The sequence below is a fragment of the Pectinophora gossypiella genome, chromosome 11, assembly GCF_024362695.1.
Source record: "Pectinophora gossypiella chromosome 11, ilPecGoss1.1, whole genome shotgun sequence".
In the NCBI taxonomy this organism is placed as follows: domain Eukaryota; kingdom Metazoa; phylum Arthropoda; class Insecta; order Lepidoptera; family Gelechiidae; genus Pectinophora; species Pectinophora gossypiella.
Genome location: NC_065414.1, coordinates 10,759,128 through 10,781,353, shown reverse-complemented (window position 1 = coordinate 10,781,353; position 22,226 = coordinate 10,759,128). Strand labels below are relative to the sequence as shown.

Here is a 22,226-nt window from a genome sequence, read left to right as displayed (position 1 = left end):
AGCGTTGTGCTCACGATCCGGAGGTCCCGGGTTCGAATCCCAATGGGGACAAATTACAAAAATCACTTTATGATCCCTAGTTTGGTTAGGACATTACAGGCTGATCACCTGATTGTCCAAAAGTAAGATCATCCGTGCTTTGGAAGGCACGTTAAGTCGTTGGTCCCGGCAATTACTTACTAATGTAAGTACGTAGTCGTTACATGAGTCATGTTGAAACACTAGATTTTTAACTACCTTATAGGAAGGTAGTGTAAAGAGGAAATCGGTGTTATGATACTACAGATATGTTTCAGAAAATTTATAAAGTGGTGTTTACCTGAAGGGCACAGCTAGATGTTATAGACCGGTGAGCATGAGACAAAGAAAACTCCCCTTGAATTTGTACAATGTATATTTTTTAAATCTACAAATTTCATTAACCATAGGTAGGTCAAAAACCCTATGGAGGGAGACAGGTCGCGCTTTGGTCCGTCAGGTTAATTGTCACTCCGTAACAACCGTGGGATATCACTATATTTCAAAACACTGTCCGTACACCTGTAGGCACCTCACTTACTCGAGGACCTCCGACTATCAGGCCTACCTGAGGCGTTCCGGAATACCGTACAGGTGATGAGTTGAGGCCGGCTCAGGCCAGGGCGTGCTGGACGATGGCGGCGCAGCGGGCCAACTGTTACGCAGCTGGCGGGCTGCACGTCCACCGGTCAACCTCGCAGACCTTCACCGGGCCTTATCCGGTGTGTTGACAAAAGGAGAGGCACGGCACATCCACATGCGCGCCGCACAAAGGAAAGCTTCGACGTGCAAACAACCAAGGCAAGCTCCGCCGAAATGAAGCTTGAAATAACTTGCAAACGCAGAAGAAAACAGTAGCAATCTTCATTCACAAAATCATTGTTGAAATCATCTGATCCAATCATAAACTTCTTCTTAGATTAAAACTTGCAAAACGTTCGAAAATTAAAACGTTAAAACTTTAAAGAAAACAAAAAAACCCATCTGCAACAAGGAATGGCAATGATTAGCATGTGGTTCAGCTGACAGCGTGGCAAGGCAACTCACGAGTGTAAAACAAAGAAAATAACTTACAGGTTCATCCGGGATAGTTGGGCATCGCTCGGATGAAACCTAAACCCACCCACTGGACCTTAGGCGATGGGATTTCAGTGATGTTGCTGAAAACAAGGACCTCGAGGTTATCACAAAGTTGGTGCAAAAATATGCACGAAGAATTGCGAGGACTTACCATCTCGGTTAAGCTATTTATTTAAATCGAGACATCGGCTCTTGATGTCGCCGATAAATCGTGGCTTTTAATTTGCCCACATTATTGTTACGGCAGTGGAGTCTCCGGCGCTCTCGCGACGTCCCCACTTTCCATAACCTGTCTCTCAGCTCAGCCAGCTGTCAGTCTGACACCAGAACCACGAACAAAGTTGCCAAACTAGAAAAAATCTACCAAACCATAAATTCGCCGAATCAACGACAACAATCGATCGACTTGTTTGATCCCAAAATTTAAACAATATAATTATAATATATCAAAAATAAATGTTGCAGATAATTTAATATACCAAATTTTGAAGAAAATAAAATAATCAAAAATATTCGGGCCCATCGATAACCCTGCAGCGCCATCTGTGTTATCATAAAATTACGTTGTTAACGTCAGTAACCACTAGATGTCGCTACAAGGCTCGTTGGTCCGAAATGCTTCGTTACAATACCCCCCTACCCACGAGAGGTTTCGAACTGGGTGAGAAACACGGCTGCCCTCAGCCATAGAGCCTGGAGCGCACAACCAGTCTAAATTAAAAAACTGTCTCTAAAGACGAGACGACAAAACAAGACGACAAAACAATTCATAAAAAAAACGTAACGAAGCACAAACACCAACATCTAAACAGCACAACCCTAAGCACAACAATTACCCCGACCTGTTATTCTTCACCATTCATTGATCACCTTTCACTTCTTTCATAAAGTAGCACCCAGTATCCATTTCACTGGGTGTTACCCACATTCATAACCCTGTTGAGCTGACGACTCTCATAGTGTCACTCGATATCCCAATTCTAAAGACAAAGACAAAAAAACAAAACAACAGTTGTTAGAGGCTTATTTAAGGAGTCACTACCCGCTCCGTCGAAAAGGGAAAAAAAAAACAAAGAGTAACCTAATAAGGTTCCCTATCTAAAAATTAATTCCTAACAAATGGCTACTATAATGCCTAAAAAAAAATGTTGACACGAGCAACGTAAAAAACTATATTAAATAGTTGGCTATAACCGCCCATAAAATCATAAAAATATGAAACGCTAAGTTGAGCGTTCATAAAAACGCTGCGTTGCAGACGCTAGTGTGTATGGGCCTTATTAGCGCACCATAAACACACTAAAAAAAAAAAAAACATTAAACATAAACAACATAAATCATTTAATGTTAAATGTAGTTATTTTAAAATCAAAAGACTTAATTAATAGTCTTTAACTACATAAAAACGTGTTTGTTATAAAAAGGTTGTTACTAGGCCACTTACGACACAAGTAAACACACCAAAGTTTTATATTTCTAAAAACAAAATGTTCTGAAAGCTAATTATGAATAAGAAAAAATCTGTAGCTTTCTTTATAAATGTAAATTTAAATTGAGCCTATAACAATGATCCAAGCCGGTAATTTTTGTTTAAGAAAAAATACGACAAGAGGAACACGGGGCAATTTGAAAATTAAATTTTTAAATCTTTTATATGCCAAGAACCTAAGTTCTTGCCACCAAATGAAACCAAATCGTACACCAAGGGCGATAAAACCTTTTTAATTACGCACTGCTCATATTTTGGGGCAAGTTTCGAGGCTTTAAAACTTGCGGCGTCACTCTGTACGTACGTTTTCCGCCACACTACTTGACCTTCGCGCAAAGTATTGACGTTACGGCGTCGCAGGTTGTAGTACTTCGCGTTCGTCGTGTGAGCCTTCTCTATATTAACCCGAACCTTATTAAAAATATCCCGAAGGACCCCAAATTCACCCGCATACTCGTCCCTTGGCATAGAGACCTCATATTCCCTATCGTCGTTTTTATAAAAAGAACCGTTAATAATTGGTTCCCGGCCATGGACTAAAAAGAAAGGACTAAACCCAGTGGTTTCGTTCACTGCACTATTTATTGCAAATTGCACCTTAAATAAATTAACATCCCATGTCCTATGATCGTCAGCTACATAAGACGAAACAGCTGTCATGACTGTTTTGTTATACCTTTCCACCATGTTAATCTGTGGCGTATACCTAGGCCCGTAGTGAACTCGTGGAATATTGTACTTCTTGAGAAGGCCACTGAATTCTGATCCCGTGAATTGAACCCCATTGTCGGTAATTACGGTTTCAGGAATCCCGTGAGCTAGAAGCACATAATTCTCAAAGTTTTTAGCTACTGCAGCACTAGTCGCTCGACGAAGTGGAAATAACATGGTGTACTTTGAAAAACAGCATGTTACTACTAAAAGGTGCATGTAACCCGAACGTGATCGTGGAAGAGGTCCTACCAAATCTACGGATACAGCTTGAAATGGCCTATAGCACTGCTTAGGCTGACCCATGATCCCAGGAGTGAGTTTGGTCCTGTGCTTATAAGCGGAACAAATACGACATTTGTTGACAAAATCAAGCACGTCGCGGTACATTCCTGGCCAGAAATACCTCAAACACAACCTACGGTGCGTTTTAAACACTCCGAGGTGTGCCGAGGTCGGTGGTTCGTGGTTTTCGGACATGACCTGCAGACGGTTTGACTTTGGCACAACAATCTTCCAATCAAACTCCTGAGTCAGGGCATACTTACCCTTGCTGTATCGTAGAAGAGTTCCATTTTCGACGCGATAATTGGGATAATTTTTAGGATAAGCCGTACAACCAGAATAAACCTTATCATACCACTCATCACCGGTTTTTGCATTTGGAGCATCGATGGCATCCACATGCAGCAATCGTGAGAGGGCATCAGGGACGACATTATCCTTCCCTTTTCTGTGCTCAATCGTAAAATTAAATTGGGATAACCTACAACCCCAACGAGCTAAGCGTCCCGTAGGATTCTCCAAATTCATGAACCACCTAAGTGAAGCGTGATCGGTTACGACGGTGAATGGTCTACTACCTAAATATGGTTCAAATTTTTCAACCGCGTACACAACTGCTAACGCCTCCCTTTCGGTAGCACTATAGTTACGTTCGTTTTTGTTAAGGGATCTGCTGATATAAGCGATAGGGCGGTCATGGCCATCAATATTCTGCGCTAACACACCTCCTACGCCAAAATTTGATGCATCGCAGTGAACTGAAAATGGTTTACTAAAATCAGGGCAGGCTAAAATTGGAGCTGAAACTAAACTGTTTTTTAAAGTGACAAAAGCGTTTTCTGCATCCTGGTTCCAGATAAATTTAGTTTTTGAGCTGGTAAGAGCGTGTAAGGGTGCCGCAATGGTGGAGAAATTCCTGATAAATCTACGGTACCAAGAACAAACACCTAAAAAGGTTTTTAGTTCTTTCGGATTTTTGGGTACCGGGAACTCCAGAACAGCACGAACCTTATCGGGATCCGTCCTAAGTCCAAACTCATCCACTACATATCCCAGATATTTCAAAGAGCTGCGGAAGAATTTGCTCTTCTCAAAGTTGATTGTTAAATTGGCGCTCTGTATTCTTTCGTGAAGCCGTTTTAAAAGAAGTATGTGCGTTTCTAGATCTTCTGCAACTACTATAATGTCGTCGATGTACACGAATATCATGCCTTTAGTTACGTCACTGCAGAAAGGATGTCCAAACAACATGTCCATGAGCCGTTGTTGGCGAGCAGGAGCTCCGCATAGACCGAATGGCATAACTTTAAATTTAAACAACCCCCTACCAGGCACTGTGAAACTAGTCTTCTCCTGTGAGCTAGGGTCGAGTGGAATTTGCCAAAAGCTCGATTTAAAATCCACAGAACTGATGTACTTGGCATTCTTGAGGCTATCCAATATCTGGGGTATGTAGGGAATGGCATAAGCATCGCCTTTCGTCACAGAGTTGAGCCTCCGGCAGTCCAGACAAAATCGCCATGTACCGTCAGCTTTAGGAACCATAAGGACTGGATTGTTCCAAGGACTCTCGCTCGGGGCGACAACGTCCAGCTCCAGCATCTTGTCCAACTCCTTATGTAGTTCCTTCTGCTTTTCCGGTGACATGGGATAAGGTCTACACTTGACCGGTGGCGCAACCCCAGTGTCGATGACGTGCTGTGTAAGATGCGTCCTACCTAAACCCTTGCGCTCAAAAGAAATGTCATGAAATTTCGTTATCATAAGCTCCGCTAACTCCTTGTGTTCATTGGGAAGACTGTCATAAGCTTGTATAGAGTTGACCGGCATTTCTAAAAACTTTTGTGGACCTCTCATGTAGGAAACACTTTCAAAAATTTTCGGCATTAAATTGTATGCCCGCCAAAAGTCTACGCCTAAAATAACATTTAACTTAATGCTGGGTATTATATAAAACTTCAATATTTTGGTTACACCATTAAATGTAATGGGCAACATTAAAAATCCTGTAGAGGTACACTGGGAACCATCCGCAACAGTAACATTAATGTTTTTGCCAGATTGTACTGTAAAACCTAATGATTTAAAATATTCTTGTGCTCCATTTCCTAAAATTGAAATTGCTGCACCTGAGTCCAGTAATCCATAAATTGTCAAATCCAGGACATTAAGTTTTAAATATGGTCGAACGTCATCATCATTGGGCTCGAACAAAACGGAAGCTACGTTGTTAAGCTTAAAATAATTAGTTACTACCTGTAACCATTGTTTCCAATCCCCATCTTCGACCTTCGATGGAGGATCGGCGTTATTGTCCGAGCAACCTAGTTTTTTGGGTTGTTACATTTTGGGCACGACCTTACCGTAAACCCTAAATGACCGCATTTAAAACATTTGACTGTCTTGTCCCTACACCTTGCGGTTGAGTGAGTAGACACCTTACATCTTTTACAAAATACTGATTTGTTAGCCGTTGATTTTGTATTATAACTACCAGGCTTTTCATTACTTGGCGGGTGTTGCTGCCTAAAAGTTTGAGCCTGAATTGGTGGCTGAACTGCCGAGACCTGTTCCGTTTCCCTAACATCGGCGGATTCGCTGACGGGCATTACATGTTTCGTTTTGCATTTGTACACGAAATCATTACTTAAAATAGACTGCTTAGGTGGTTCGACAAACAGCTGTGTCATTTGTCGCGCAGATTCTATTTTACGGCATTTATCTTTTAGTTCAGCTATCGTAGTTATGTCATACAGTGCTAACTGTTCTCTAAAAACGGGCCTAATATTGTGTTTTAAAATTTCAAATTTGTCATTTTCCGAAAGTGGTCGTTTCAATTGTGAAAACATACAGTTCATAACTGCAAAATAGATGTGTGTTGGTTCATCCTGTCCTTGGGTGCGAGCTCTAATCTCCCCCAGCAAACGATAATCAAAATCAACGGGTGCGAATTCTTGGACTAAAAGCTCACTCAATTCCTGCCAAGACGAAACCTGCTCCTTAACACCTCTGTACCATAGAAGACCTTGGTCCGAAAATAAACAAAAGGCGGACTTGAAAAGTACACTGTCACTAACTCCGAACGCTGAGGCGCGTTCACCTATCGATTGCAAGAACGTATGTGGACTAATACGGCCGTCGAACTTAATATTCCACTTCATGAGATTTATTGCTGAACCATCTGTCCCTTTTCCCCTGTTTTCCTCTTCTGGGTCGATGACGTTTTTTGTTGACAACAATTTCTCCAATGAGTGACCGCAAGCTATAAGATTTTTATTCAGCTTCAATTTTATGTCCCTATCGACAGACTCCGTGCATACCACACGCTCAAGACGGTGATGAAGATGATTATATAAAGCCCTAGCACGCATAAGGTGATGACGTTCCCTAGACTTCACTGCTAAATCAAGTTTTGCCTGCAGCTCCTTCAGCTTTTCGGTGATGATTGGGAATTCCGCCTGTGGTTTTCGTTCATCGTCCATTATTTCATCCGGAGAGAAACCAGTGATCAACTCCCTAAGCTGTTTCTTCAAATTGAGAACAGTATCAGCCGGTGCTTCAGCACGAATACTCACTTCATATATTAACTCATCACGGAGCAGTGAATGTAAATAGACAGTTTGGATATCCATGGTTGTGTTTCAGTTATAATTTCTTGATTGTAAAGAGGTTTGAAGTAAACTGAAGTAAATTTATATTTCAAAATGTACCCGTCTGCCTCCAATACTTATTTTCTAAAGTATGTACAAAATTTTTATTAAATATAAACCAAATAAGTGTAATTATCACACAACATCAATTCTTTATATCCCTGTAGTTAATTTTCACAATAATAAAAGAAACAACAGTGTTTTTAAATTAATTTTGTTTAAGGTTATGTTCTAAATATATTCAATGTTTATTGTCAAGTAAATATATTGTTGTAAGTAATTATGTTATGAATATGTAAAGATGGTAAAGCAAGTTTTCTACTGAATACTCAATAAAGTTGATATTGAAAGACAAATCTATAATTTTTTCTAAAAAAACAAATAAGAAAAATGTTTGCCAAGCAGCGGCACAACTCTCAATATGATGATGAAGCAAAGTTACAAAATATAAATTTCTAATCAATGTCCTGTTACAAATGTTTAAAAAAAAAACTTCCTTTATTCCTGATATGATGTAGAAAGTAATTTTAATAAATTTTTAAAAGAGTGAAATTTTGTTTGATTTTTATTATCATTAGTCCAAATTTTACCAAAACAACTCAATCCTGATAAAAAAAATATAGCTAGTAAGTATCAAAAAATGTTCAAAATTGGTTTTAACCTGTAATTTATATAAACAAGGTTAAAAAAAAGTAAACACAAATGTAGTGCTAAAAATGACAATAAGCCCTAGAATTGGGTTAAACTTATTGTACAAAATAAGTATTTAAGTTAGGTCTCTTTAGGAGGCCTAGAACCTTACTTATACTAAGAAACAGACACAACTTAACCTAGGATGCAACATAAACACAAACAATTCACACAAAATCCCATCACTTTTAATAATAAAAAAAAAAATACACTGTTTTCACAAAATTTATTCTTAAAGTTTATGCCAACACCACCTATATTCTAAAATGGTTGTACAGAGCGACAATTTCACCAAGAAGGGCGCCACTGAAACACTTTTGCTATAATGGTATTCCATAAAAAAGAAATGGGCCGTTAGGTAAAGTATCTCTCTGCAACATACCATGTGCTAGCACTATGTTTAAAATATCTTTCCGTCCTCCTAGTAGGCACCTCACTTACTCGAGGACCTCCGACTATCAGGCCTACCTGAGGCGTTCCGGAATACCGTACAGGTGATGAGTTGAGGCCGGCTCAGGCCAGGGCGTGCTGGACGATGGCGGCGCAGCGGGCCAACTGTTACGCAGCTGGCGGGCTGCACGTCCACCGGTCAACCTCGCAGACCTTCACCGGGCCTTATCCGGTGTGTTGACAAAAGGAGAGGCACGGCACATCCACATGCGCGCCGCACAAAGGAAAGCTTCGACGTGCAAACAACCAAGGCAAGCTCCGCCGAAATGAAGCTTGAAATAACTTGCAAACGCAGAAGAAAACAGTAGCAATCTTCATTCACAAAATCATTGTTGAAATCATCTGATCCAATCATAAACTTCTTCTTAGATTAAAACTTGCAAAACGTTCGAAAATTAAAACGTTAAAACTTTAAAGAAAACAAAAAAACCCATCTGCAACAAGGAATGGCAATGATTAGCATGTGGTTCAGCTGACAGCGTGGCAAGGCAACTCACGAGTGTAAAACAAAGAAAATAACTTACAGGTTCATCCGGGATAGTTGGGCATCGCTCGGATGAAACCTAAACCCACCCACTGGACCTTAGGCGATGGGATTTCAGTGATGTTGCTGAAAACAAGGACCTCGAGGTTATCACAAAGTTGGTGCAAAAATATGCACGAAGAATTGCGAGGACTTACCATCTCGGTTAAGCTATTTATTTAAATCGAGACATCGGCTCTTGATGTCGCCGATAAATCGTGGCTTTTAATTTGCCCACATTATTGTTACGGCAGTGGAGTCTCCGGCGCTCTCGCGACGTCCCCACTTTCCATAACCTGTCTCTCAGCTCAGCCAGCTGTCAGTCTGACACCAGAACCACGAACAAAGTTGCCAAACTAGAAAAAATCTACCAAACCATAAATTCGCCGAATCAACGACAACAATCGATCGACTTGTTTGATCCCAAAATTTAAACAATATAATTATAATATATCAAAAATAAATGTTGCAGATAATTTAATATACCAAATTTTGAAGAAAATAAAATAATCAAAAATATTCGGGCCCATCGATAACCCTGCAGCGCCATCTGTGTTATCATAAAATTACGTTGTTAACGTCAGTAACCACTAGATGTCGCTACAAGGCTCGTTGGTCCGAAATGCTTCGTTACAATGTCAGGGGCCTATGGCGGCTCAGTAATAATTTGATGGGGTTGGTAATCCACCTCACAATCCACACGATAGAAGATAATGCCATCAAGTCAATTATTACTAAGTGCCATTGTACGTAATAAAATACGCTTGACAGATGAGATCAACTTTTTAAAAACACGCTTAAATAAAATCTTGCCTAGTATTTCAGTGCGTTCTCAGATTCAAATAGTGGAAAAACATAAGAATTAAATTTTCATTTCAAAGAAAAAATAAAAATGTAAGGATTAGATTTTCTTTTCAAAAAATTAAAAATTGCTTGAGTGCTTTCTTTTTATAAATGTCAGGAGTTTTCGTAGCAAAAACAACAAGTGAGAGTCGGTCTCAGCATCCAGGGTGCCGTGCCCAGAAAAGCTTGGAACTTCGCACCACCCAAAACCAGTGGCCTAGGTTAAAGGAAATTTTAATGCGAAACCCAAGTACGACGAGTAAATGATTGAGTATATGGTATTGAAAATTATTAAGGTATAAACATAGAATAAGGAATAATACTACGTAGGGAACGGCAACTCCCCCACCCACCAGCGGCTGAAGTAGGTTTACCTCCCACCCGCCCCTCGGTCTTACTTTAGTCTTCAATTGTGAGGGCGCCAGATCTCACACACACAGTATAACGTCAATGTGTAGTGTCTGTGTAAAACGAGATGTTTTGTATGAAGTGTCCGGGGTGGTATAAGGTCACACTACCGGTAATCATGTAGTAGTAAACAGGATAAACGCCAGGGAGACGATGAGACTCCGAAATATTGAAAAAAATATGTTAAATACCATAAGCGAGCTACCTCATGACGTAATTATATCGCACGGTCATGTGATTTCAGGGTAAGGATACCAATAATAGCCACTTGTCAATTTATTGGCAACATCATAACCTTATGACCAACATTAAAAAGTTTCATATTCGTCAATTTGTAAAGAGTTCATGTAGGTTATTATCTGCCCTGTCCTTAAACCATAATTTCTTCGCATATCGCACGAAATGCATCACGTTCTGAAGAATGTCGCTTAGACATAAAATATCTCGCGTGACATCGTAATAAATCGTTCCAGACTTGCGACATATTAAGTAGGCAACCCTAAAATAAATCTCTTCTCATCAAACTTGATAACCCTACGGTTCCCTAAACGTGACGTATCTCCAGAGCGTTGGAATTAATTAATGCTATTAATTTAAGGCCTACCGAACACAACAAATTCAAATTCAAAAATATCTTTATTCAATAGGCAACATAGTTACACTTTGAATCGTCAATTTTACATAACGAACATCTCATCCGCCAAAAACTACTGCAGCTTCTCACAACCTGTATAGCCGGGGAAAAGAAGCTGCAAGAAAAACCTCGGCACAGGGCCCTAGACGTTCTTTAAAAAAATACATAAAATATTGGTATACAATTGAGTAATTTAGCTGCCTAATATCAGTTCTCAGACAGTTAATCCATATCTTCTAAATAATCACTAACGTTATAATAACCTTTTTTGTAAAGTTTTTGTTTAACTACTGTCTTAAAACAGTTGAAAGGCAAATTCTGAATGTCAATGGGAATCTTATTGTAAAAACGTATACATTGCCTCTTAAAAGATTTAATAATCTTATGTAAGCGACTGACTTGTAGAGCAAGTTTATTTTTATTCCGGGTATTAACAATGTGCCGATCGCTATTTTTGCAAATAATCCTATATGTTTTTTTACTATATTAGCTGATGTACCACAGGGCCACAGTGACTATTGAAGAGGACTGTTAAAAATCGGTTCGATAAAAGCTGTGTGATTGTTTGCAAATTCATTAAAATTTTAGCCAACCACAGGATAGGATTCTATCTGTCAATATAGGAAGTGAGTTACATGAATACCCCCCCTAGTCTGCTACAGTTGTTTATACGATACCACACCCTGGACACTTCATACAAATAACCTCGTTTTACACAGACACTACACATTGACATTATCAACACGCGCAACTGTGTGTGTGACGCCTGAGGGCTGCTAATTTCAATACGTAATTACTTAGGTAGGTAGTACTACTAACCAAAGATGCGTTTATTATAATCAGTTAATATATATTTTTTTACCATACAAATCACCAACAACAAATTTTGAACAATGAAGGTCCACAATATAAATAAATTGATTAATCGCATTCACATTATTATTACATTAAGCACGTAGCCTTGGTTCAATTTTATTAGAAATTATTAGCACTTTTTGATGAACTATCACGAACAAAAATATTTGTATACAGGCGCCGCGCAGGTGAGTCACCGCGGGCACTTACTGTGGGATCAAATATTTGTATCAGCCAAAAGAACGTCGGTGTCCTATTTCAAAATTCGATTATACTTAAAATTTATAAAAAAATAAAAATAACGGTCCGCGCGCTGCTTTCACGATTCACGTCTAAACTATGTTCGAGGGGGTGAGGTAAACCTAGATTAGACGCTGGTGGAGAGCGGAGAGTTATAGGAGTACTTATTATTCCTTATTCTATGACAATACATACCTAATAAGGATAAAAACACGCACGAAAGATACGTATATACGTCTTAACGAGATAGGAAATTAAACCAAATCGGCGATCAAAGTGTTCGTGTGTGTGACGCCTTTGTGTCGGACATAGCTGAATTATATTATGCTGCGGACATGAGTTTTCTAACATTATGTGCGATTTTCAGCCCGCAAAACTTCCGCCTGGAGACTGGAGTAAGTAGCGAGTATATAAGTAATATTGTTAACAAGAGGGACCGTCAGAATCGCCGGTCACTTGTATTTTGGTGTGATGCTCTGTCGCGGGGCCACCACCTCCAATTCAGTTGAAATCGATATAGACTACTGTACGTACCATGTACCAGCGAAGCCACTCAGTATGCGTACTACTACGTTATTTCTTTCGCTAATTTTAAATACAAATTGATGTACGGACACTGCTTTGAGTGTACGTTAAAAAAGAATAGTAATAAGCTCATTAATTTTGTTGTAATCTTCGTTATAACCCTGGATCCTATATTCTTGTTTAAATAGAGATGCGCCGAATATTCGGTTGGTATTTGATATCCGGTACCAAAATTGAATATCCAGTATGCTATTTGGGTGTCGTCGCATATGTACAGAATTATATTAATAAAAGAAGGATATTTCTAGGAATCATTACAATCTTAAATCAAACTAGAGTATTTATATTAGAGCATTTCCTGGGTAACCATGTATTATGTTACTTTTCACTTTTGACTGCAAAAAATATTTAACACTGGTTTTGAATAAGGGCATCTGTGATCGGTTATGAGAGACTGTAACATAAATATTGACATCAGTAAGTAATAAAATCATTGTTACTCAAGCTAATAAAAACATGATTATCTGTTTATTATTAAAATTTACAATTACTTATTATAAACCCTAACCTATGCTATGTCGCGAGATAATCGCAATCAACTCAATTTTCCCTAGTCTTTGCATAGTTTGCAGTCTGCACACAATACTATGTGAATGGAGCGTAGCTATGCGAATTAGCTCGCAGTCTGCAACCGGCATTAATGCTAAATAACGATTTACAGAATTTCCTGCTTTACCAAACTGTGCAAATTAAACCGATGTCGATTGACTGAACCGACCAAACAGAAGTTTCAGATACCGATGCGGTTTTTGCGAATTTCGAATTTTCGTTTCGTAGAATTTAGTCGCATACAAAGTAACATACATTCATACATAAACTCACGCCCGTAATCCCTAATGGGGTGGGCAGAGCCACAAGTAATCAAAGACAACTTGCAGCCACTGTTGATACGAAGTCCAAAGATGGATATGATGAACCTTATGGTGATAAGGGATATGAAATACTTTATGTAAGCCTATCGCCCATAACATTAGTCCATCATGTTAGATGACACAATCCCTCTGTCGGTTTTTACGACATGCCCGGGAAGAGAAGCAGCTGAACGTGTTCTATGTTTTTTATATGCTCCCAGAACAGCATAGAAGCAAAGTAACAAATTTTAATAATGCCATCACCGCTTCGATTCGGCCGCAGCTGCTGCAACGTGTGCTTTAAATATAGTATATCATCATCACAGATTTAAGTACCACGCTCTTGTCGGTGTAGCATTCTCCATTCTTGTCTATCTTCCAAAGTAAAGGCCAATTCTTTCACTTCCTTATATGACACGACGTTTGCCTTCTCTTTAATCTGTTCCATGTAAACTCTTCTTGACCCTGACTTTGAGTTATAGCAAAATTATGAAAGAAGAGATTCGACTTAATACTTACTCTATCACACTAACACAGTAGGTTCGACCAGTATAGATGGCGACACGGCTCACTTATCACGGATCACCGTGACACGACGATGAAGCTCGAAAGACGCTAGTTGGGGGGGTCTCTTACCGGGCTTCATGTTAGACCACCATTAAGGGGTGAGCTGTATCGCCGTTTACAATCCTCGAGCTAAATATATTAGTGAAAATCAGATAGGTACTTATTTCGCCCGATCAACGGTGGAACTTGTTTAACTTCAACAATCGCAGACCGAGCGCGTTTACCGCTGCGCCACCGAGCTCCTCGGCATTCAGCATCAGCATTCACGGGTACTCATAATAGATTCATTCTCTCTCTGTTCGCCCAACCTCCGCAGCGTCAATATGTGTAATGTGTTTTGTGACTATTTTTTATCATTTTAATAAATAACAAGTCATTACAAAGTGACTTTTTGTTCATAACGCCCCGCTGCATTAGAACATTCTTTAAGAAAACAAAATAGTGAACACAATGGAATGAGAATTTCGAATTTTAAAATGATTGACGGAAAGAAGGAAAGCCAGTATGTGCAGAGTTTGTACTCTGCTACAATACTAACCGCATGAAATTTCACTTGGAACTACAAGGGCCATAAGCGGCTTACGAGAACTATCTCTATACTAGTGCAGTGTCGTATGTTACACCTGAAAACACTGGTATTCAAGCTACATACTAACGCCTTAAGTAAGTACTTACAGTGAAAACCATGTAATCGCCTTTCGAAAAGTCACATTCTAACGTGATTTTCTTCAATGAAACCTCGATTTCATTCAATTAATTATTTCTGAGAAAAGATTTAGACTATGAAAGTACAATAACTGTTTTTACCTAGATACATTTTGAAGTCGATTGGTATTTTAAAAGTACCTTTTTTCTGATTTAATTATAGATAAGTTATTTCATCTTAACATAACTTATTGTTGTCTTGTTATGATTGTCTGAAAGTAAGACGATTCGTGCTTCGACAGGCACGTTAAGCCGTTGGTCCCAGTTGCTACTTACTAATGTAAGTAAGTAGTCGTTACATGAGCCATGTCAGGGGCCTTGGCGGCTCAATAATAACCCTGTCACCAGGGTTGATGAGTTTTGTAATTCACCTCACTACCCACACGATAGAAGAAGACTGCATCCAGCTCGACTCCGGGCGTAGCGAATCCTCGTTCCATCTGCCAAAGAAGAGCAAGGACAAGAGAGTACGTCTGTGTTGGGCACATTTATGCACTAATATATATATATTTTTTAAAGAACGTCTAGGGCTCTGTGCCGAGGTTTTTCTTGCAGCTTCTTTTTCCCGGCTATACAGGTTGTGAGAAGCTGCAGTAGTTTTAGGCGGATGAGACGTACGTTATGTAAAAATTGACGATTCAAAGTGTAACTATGTTACCTACTGAATAAAGATTTTTTTCTTCTTGTCGTTTCATGGCATTAGATTTCTTCAGCCCAGTATTCCGCCACTCGAACAGCATCCTCGGTGGCATTCGCGTGCAGAATTTTTTTTTGAATTTGAATATCCTGCGCATTTGACTGTTTCTAATAAAAAAATGGGGTTTGGATGTTAAAAGCACATTCGGTATTACGACGTTGAAGTATCTACCTAGTTACCTACTTTATTTGACCTTATCGTTCCATCATCTACGTAAATACCGTCTTAAAAATTAAGATGGATTTTATTATCTTCCTTGTTTAACGTGCCTAAGTGATTATGAGTAAAATTATGCGAGACAAACTGTTATACCACGTAGTATGTCATTCTGCGGTTTTGCGCGCTACATTAATTTTAAACGCCTATACAAATGCTAGCCTCAAACGGAACGTATGTTAATGAGGTAAAATGAACGGGTGACACTGTGTCAGGTATGAAACCTATATACCAGAGTTGGATGGATAAGAGCCGACACACGCGTAGGAGACGGGTTTGCGGTATTTAGTGAGACGTAATTTGCAACTATAACTGCAACTATTATTTATAACTGTACCTAAATTTATGAACAATAACAATATTTATCTTTATCCTTTTTATCTTTAGGTCTTTAGTTCTAAATGTGTACCGGATGAAAGCCCCCAGCGCTTCCCAATTGTCAGGGCAAATACCATTTGCGGAAAATCTACAATAAGTGAGTTTTTATGACAAGTAAAATTGATTTGTAAATATTTCTGTGAATATATCATACACTATTATATTATCGACTTCTTCTTTGCGAGTCGATGGCGATCGATACTAAATTTTTGCTGACCAATAATTGGCCACGCTTACGGCATTGTCAGTGGCTTCGTAAAGGTCTAAAGTAAGTAGATGTAAGTAAGTAGTCATTACTTGAGTCATGTCAGGGGCCTTTGGCAGCTCAATGGTACCAGGGTTGATGAGGTTGGTAATCCACGTCTCAACCCACACGAGAGAAGACTATTATGTTAGGTTTATAATATTGGTGTTAAAAATAGAAAACTTTAATTTATTTTGTTTTCTAAGATCTTGAAGTTGTAGGTAGGTATTTCCCTTCGATAATATTCACTTAGTTGGAATTTTCTATTTGGCGGGATTTTCTTTCGTCTACCGTTGTTAACTCGCTCCAACGCTAATAGTAGGACGATATTTTAGCAAAGCAGAGGCGACATAATGAAAATACTTACTTGTCTTTGAACTTTGTGAGAGTGTTAAGTAGCGACGTAACTTTTCATTACATTCCCTTTGGCGCACAGAGAATTAGTATTTTATGAACTACGCAACTACTATTTCTCTGTGAACTTAATATTTCATAAGTTCACGATTATATTTGAATCTTCTATCGTGGTTGTTGTATCGTTGTTGTTGTTGTGTTGTCGTTGTTTGTATCTTCTTCTTCTAGAAGAGAAGATATTTGAATTTTGGTAGTAGGTGCATCCATCGCAAGTTGAACTAAGCACCACACCTCACCGAGCTTTCAGTTAGACCAACGTGATAGGTGAGCCGTATCGCTGTCTATAATGGTCGAGCCGGCTGTGTTAGAGAAAACTGCGCTTAAAATAAATTTGTTAGTTATTGGTGCAAGTCCGATACCGAGATTCGAACCGGCGCTCCTCGACTGAGAAGCAATCAAGCCAGTGTACCACAGACCGCAGTGACTTTCGCCGTAGACGTCGCGCAGACGCTGGCATGACGACGACGTTCGAAAGACGCTAGTGTGGGGGGTCTCTTAGATTGAAATGCGTTTTTAGTAACCCTGACATCAGGGTTGATGGGGTTGGTTTTCCACCTCACAATCTACACGATAGAAGGAGAGAAGATGAGCTGCATCATCCCGCTTAGTAGTCGGTAGGGAGTCACTTAACAACCTGTATACTAGTATGTAATTTAATCATCATTTTTGATTAAATTTATAATAAGAGCCACGCTCTTGTTGGTATAGCATTCTCCATTTTTGTCGTCTATGAAAAGTCAATTATTTTTCTTCCTTATTGTAGAGTACTCCCCTAGTATACTGCCATGATTTGGCTCGCCAACACACCATCACTCTGTACAGGCAGACCGTCCTCCATTGACTGACTGTTTGTCTTGCTCTGTATTCAGATGACGTTTGCGCCCGAGACAAGGACAGCAATATCAATACACTACACTTAGTTTATAAAACACGACGTTCACCTTATCTTTAATGTGTTCCATGATAGCTCTTCTTGGTTCGTGATTATTTTATAATGTTTGTTATTTTGTGCTACACGAGTGCAATTTAAAAAGAGGTTGTATAATGTTGTTTTACCGTGCGTCTTGCGGAAATCTGCGTGGGATCTTTTCGCAAGTGACTCTATTTACTGAGGTAGTCTGCGCGAATAAGGCGGGGGCGTACTGGCAACTAGACTGTAACGGTGTCAAGTCAACCTTATTCAAATAAAATAAAATACACTTTATTGCACAGAACTTAATTTTAACAAGCAGACGTAATCACGGAAGATGAAGTTGGAAATTCCCTAACGCGCATTTTGTATCGAACCGTTGTCCCCGGGTCAACCCCACTCTCCTGCCAACAGATAACTAAGACAGTTAAGTGTTCTACTGCTTCTCAAATGCCATATCCACTTTACCGACAATGTGTATTTTATATGATAAGTGTGTATTTTATATGATAAGCTGCAATATTATCATTACTTTTTCGTAAGATACTACTACATACGTACAAAAGTATATTTTTTTATTAATAGCCGATAATACTAAGGTGTTTAGCTTTCCCGTGATGTTGCATAATAGTCGATATTTGACTTGTTGCCCTGCAGATACATTAACTACTGTTTGATTTATATTTTCACGGAGCTGTGAGCGTCGTTAAGTTTGCAGACGACTGGAGTGCAAAGTTGACTTGGCCCTTCCAAACTCTTCCTTCTATTCCGTGGACATAACACATAGATACAGTACAATTAGGCAGCCTTAATGCTCTAGGGCAATTTCTTCCAGGCGAATTTTTTATTATTAAATACTATGGACTTCAATGACGGATTTTCCAGGCTACGTTCACTAAAAACAATATAGATGGCGTTGTACAGTTTTAACGTGATACTTAACTATTTTCTCAATACTCGGGTACATAATTATTCCAAAATATAATGTCATGGCAGAAGCATATACAAAAATAATTGTTGCTTGATATTTGGAATTATGTTGCTACCTATATAGCTTCTCTTTATTTTGATCAGAATAATCAATCAATTTATTTTTAAACTATTCAGCCGAAGGTCGTCATCCCTATGGAATATAATCTATTAAGGACCCTCCTCGTTATTCCAATATCCTAAGAGAACATGGAAAAAATCTGTCCTATTATTGTATTTGCATGATCATAAAAGGCCGAGGTAGCACAGTTGGATGAGCGCTTGCCTCTGCAGGTTCGAATTTCAGCACGGCACGGACCTAATACATTTCCAAATGTGAATTTGGATCGTTTTAATTGATTACTACGTGCTCAGGGGTGAAAGAAAATGTCGTGAGGAAACCCACGTTCCCGAGAAATACTTTTCGGAGATATGACGTAATCTCTATTGAGGTTAGAAGCTTAGTAGGTCAGACAGTCAGTCGCTTCTGTCAAAAAACCGGACCTGTCAAATATTAAAATTAGCAAAGTCGCTACTATATTATGATTATCAATCACAGGGTCCGCCCCGTGATTGATAATCATAATATAGTAGCGACTATCCAAAATTTTAGTTTTAAGTACAGGTCGAAGGGTGAGTCAGTTAGTGCGTTCGTATGTTTTTCATAATAATTATTAAGAATGTGTAGATAGATTCTAACATTTCATTATTGCTTAAAATTTTCCAGAGGCAATGCATTAATACATCTAGAATAAGCTTACAAACACATATCAGTTCTTGAAATAAAAAATATAAGTAATAGGATGTGTTTATTATTCAAACGTGAAAATGTAAAAAAACTTGTGATATTAATTAGTTTATTATATTTAAAACATATACCTAATTAGGTAAACTATTAGCAACACACACGTGTTGTTACTTACATACACATGCAAAGTGTTAGGGGTGTGCCTGGGGCCAACCTTTAAATCGACGAAATACTATAAACACATAAACAGCCTACATACGTCCCACTGCTGGGCACAGGCCTCCCCTCAATCAACCGGAGGGGGTATGGAGCATACTCCACCGCGCTGCTCCAGTGCGGGTTGGTGGAGGTGTTTTTACGGCTAATAGCCGGGACCAACAGCTTAACGTGCCCTCCGAAGCACGGAATCATCTTACTTTTTCGGACAATCAGGTAATTCAATCGTGAAAAGTCCTTACCAAACAAAGGACAGTCTCACAAAGTGATTTCGACAATGTCCCCATCGGGAATCGAACCCGGACCTCCAGATCGTGAGCCGACGAACAACTATATTACTTATTTTTATATCTTCAACCCCTACGTCGCCTGAACCAAGCCCAGACCCGCTACAGTAAACAGTTATAACATTAAAACAGTAACCGACTTCCATTTTGCGTCTTCCTTCTGTCTTCTGCGAAATTATTCCGGTCAGTGGAATGTAAATTGCTGCGGTCGCTTCGCCGATCGTTTTACTGTATACCATAATTGTACTGTGACTGTACGTGTATTGCATACCTACATACTATGTTGTATATTTGTTTCTGGTTTTAAATTAAATGCCATTCGTTTGCACCGTTTACTTCTGAGAAACAAAATTTGGTAGTAGATAAATAACGTCGAATACATAATACTGGGCGGGTGAACTACCAGCATATAACCCGCAACCTCGCAAGTTCTAATATTTAGAACGCCTTAGGATTAGGACGCTAAGATTAACGTCCTTGAGTATTATAGTCTGCTTTGCCGAAATTCATTACACGTCGTAACATAAAACGCCTTGAGCTTTACAAAAAATTCATAGAGCAATATATTCCATCGTAGGCGCCTTGAACCACATAACCGAGTGATGTTCATAAAACTTACTAGGTAGGTTAGGAGCATTATAATCACGCATTTCCTGTGCTGGGTATCATAGAAATAAAAGGGTAAGTCAGGGATAGTTGGCTATAGATTTGTTTAGACCTCATTATATAGGAGAACCTTACAAATAAATATTTTGATATTTATGTATTTAAACTTTAATAAATTAACTTTCGGATATTAGAGACAACATTAACGATGTATAACGAGAACACCTAAAATATTTAAAATTTAAATGCATACTTATGGACATCTCCGGGTTTGATGGCCATAGTATTGAAGATGGCCATAATTTAATTTTAGATTGGCCAATAGTTGTTGATTATCTTCTATTCTACAGGAGGGACGGGCAATCGACAGGCACAAAATGTAAACATCCTTCTCAAAATTTTACACTGGTCGATAACCCGACAGCACACGTCAAAAGGGTTGCATTGGCATGCGCATGCGCTGGCATACCTATTTGATTCGCCCGGGTTATTCATTCATTTTAAACGAAAAGTTGACAATTGGCAATTTTCCATCCCTTTCCTTTTCGACGGATAAGAAAATTACAGGTATAACTTAGAGTAAAATTAAGAGAAGTCTGCAGGAATCGAGGCCATTGTGGTCCTTATTTTTTGGTCCTTGTTTAAATCGTAACTGTGGATAACCTATGGATTATCCTATTAAATACGATCACTATTTCAATGAGGGGTTGTAAAATGGCCACAAAGTGTCTACTTTATCTTCGAAGATATAAAAATACGATAAACAATTCAATTTAGAATCGACATCAGCTGTGTTTACAGTTTTTAGTCAGTTAATGTTATAAATGCACGACGACGCACCTCGTCAATTCTATTTTAATCGGTATGAGTAAACAATATTGTTTTTCTACTCCTCTACTTTAATCTGGCATTTAAATAACCAAAAAGTCTAATATAAGTACATACATAATTAAACTCTTTGAAAAAGTGTACGCTCTATGGCCTATAAAAGCATTGTTTACAAAGTGTAACTGTACTATAATGTCGCCAAAAAAGCGTTGTTGTTGTTTTTTTTTTTTGACCTGGAAACTGGCACCTTTACTTTGTTTGGTGCCATAGATATACTATAAAAAAAAAGTATACATTTGCCGCCATTTTCCCGCGCGTTGGAAAATAAATTGGAAAATTTTTGTGTTTCGTTTAAAATTACGTCGTCGTAGAAAAAGTATTGTATGCAACGTTGTATAACTAGGTCAAAAAATGCTCGTGGCGTCTCTTATTGCGATGTTCGCCAAGGCTCACATCGCAACTCACGCCACTCGCATTTTTTGACCCTTCTTATACAACTGTTGCATAAAATACTATTATATTTGCTTATATGCAAGTTAGAATATATAGTTTTGTTTTTTACCTTTGGTGGGTTGCTCTTTGCCTCAGACTTGCCCGAAGGCGCCCAGAAGGTGCCTGTTCACTCCGGCCTTGAAAGCACCCGGGTTATATGCATTCGGAAATACAGAAGACGGGAGAAAATTCCACTCCTTCAGATACATTTCTTCTTCTATCCTGTGAGTTGTGAGGTGGATTACCAGACTTGAATGTCATTTTGTCAGACTCGATTACAATTTTTGTGTTTTGTTTATAGTCCAATATGGAAGCAACGTTGTAAATACGTTGAAATTAAGCCGCATTTTTGTATATCAACTTATTAATGGAAAGTTATCACCAAAAATATAATAATAAGATATTTTTATACTTAATAATAATTAAGTTACTTTACTTTAAGACAAGTTCAAATTTTACCCTGAAATCGAGAAAACCATGATAAGAGAATACTCACAACTCCAGACACATAATTAATTTATTGTTTTTTTTTTTTCACACAATTCTATTTTTTGCTCAAAGTTTAATAACATTGTATCTTGAAAAAATATCCTTGTCAGTCAATAGTTTTTCCATGTAAAAAATTATCGATGTTTAA

The 22,226-nt window shown here is 38.7% G+C and overlaps 1 long non-coding RNA gene across 1 annotated transcript; it reads right to left on the bottom strand.

Annotated features, from left to right (window-relative positions):
- Positions 1–376: 376 nt before the first annotated feature.
- LOC126370638 (uncharacterized) lies at positions 377–1,722 on the bottom strand. Its single transcript, XR_007566900.1, has 2 exons — positions 1,250–1,722; positions 377–1,178 (listed from the first exon to the last, which is right to left on the bottom strand). It is a non-coding gene; the product is annotated as an uncharacterized LOC126370638 (long non-coding RNA).
- Between the last annotated feature and the right edge of the window lie 20,504 nt (positions 1,723–22,226).